At 40.6% G+C, this 1,566-nt stretch overlaps 1 protein-coding gene across 2 annotated transcripts in view; it reads left to right on the top strand.

Annotated features, from left to right (window-relative positions):
- LOC117183154 (DNA replication complex GINS protein SLD5) overlaps window positions 1–1,566 on the top strand; it is a 101,232-nt gene that overhangs the window by 50,003 nt on the left and 49,663 nt on the right. The window lies entirely within an intron of this gene.

Raw genomic sequence — 1,566 nt, 5'->3', positions numbered from 1 at the left:
CACTTAAAAGTCTCATAGTACATTCAAGCCCTTAGTAATTTAACAAATAATAAAATATATAACAGAAACCAATTTTCATTCCCTTCTTTCCTTGGTCAGACATTTATGGTCAACTAAATCATTGCAGCAACCCTAAGTGTCAAGAGTCAAGGCGCTTCAAAAATCTCAAGTAGGTGCGGATAGACATGACTCGAGGGTAGATAAGAGCAATGGGATTCTGAGATGCATGGGAAAAGTTAAGAAGGAGGTCTCATTTTCACTCTAATTTTGATTGGGTTTCTTAAAATTGGAGACCCTCCTTAAAAGGAGGACCCAGAAATTTGATTGGCTTAAAAAATGATCTTCACTAGAAACCCTTGCTCTGGAATCTCGGAGGCTCAAAAAAAAAAGAGACCGAGTCTTGATATGAAGGGCAGAATTAGACTAGCTTTTGATTAGAGAAGTCGTTTTTTCTCTTTTCTCTTCCGCGAGTAGCTTTTCATATTTTGTAACTCGACATTCATTACATTAATTGTATAAAATAACCTTCCTCTAAATAAATGATAAAAGTGGACGCTTGTGATTATTTTTCTGTTTAAATCTGTTTTTTTTTTACTCACCTATCTTCTTAGGTCTTTAATTTTTTAAACGGATCCACGTTTACCTTTCGAGTCCGGCCGGTAATATCGCGACATATATAGAGGACGCGATACCCGGGTTGTGACAATCCCTACCATTTACCGCCGCGAAACGGATCAATCAGGAAGCGCACTTCTGTGTAAATGCCTTGGATTCATAAGGGTGCTTTCATGCCTCTGCAAGCAGGCAGCCTGCATGCAGAAAACCCATAAGAGTGAGAGAGATAGAGAATGGTCCATCTCTTTCACTCTTATGGGTATTCTTAATGCAGGCTGCCTGCTTACAGAGGCATGGAAGCACCCTAATACGCAGCTCTGTTCTTAACCTAAAAATGATTCTAGATCGCATTTCGGTGCGCATGCGCTGGCTTCATAAAGGATTCCGTTGATATCGATTCTGATCTCGATTCTAACGAATAGGCCGCGCGTTTAAATCCGACCAATAGGTGAAGAGATAATGTGGCTTCAGACTTCGAGATTATACCCTACCGATAGAAATCTCTGAGTTCTCTCAAAGATATTATAAACGAAGATGCGGTGCGAGCTTAGTTACCCGCCATAAATATAGACGGCGCGTCCGGCGAAAAAAGTCACTTCCCCTCTACCCACCGCTCCCCGTAAATGGCACCATCCCATATAGTTTGCCAAGAGTCACTTGGAGCGCTGTAAGCAACTCTCGGCCATAGAGATATTACAGATAGAGTAGGCATGCCATAGGCGCGCATGCAAGTGGATGTGTCCGGCGTTTAGAAAGAGAGAGAAAGAATGATTTATGTATTGCTGTCTTTGTCTACTGGCGCATGCGCGTTAATTATATTTCGTGTCAACGTGAATCAAAATATAATCAGATCTTTCCTGCAATACTTTTGCCAAACAAAACTTGTTTCTTATTATTACTTATACAAACTTACTTATGAAAACTGCGACTTTTATCTCCGGTTATAGGTTC

Source organism: Belonocnema kinseyi, chromosome 2 (assembly GCF_010883055.1).
Source record: "Belonocnema kinseyi isolate 2016_QV_RU_SX_M_011 chromosome 2, B_treatae_v1, whole genome shotgun sequence".
Taxonomy (NCBI): domain Eukaryota; kingdom Metazoa; phylum Arthropoda; class Insecta; order Hymenoptera; family Cynipidae; genus Belonocnema; species Belonocnema kinseyi.
This window is presented reverse-complemented; position numbering and strand designations above follow the sequence as displayed.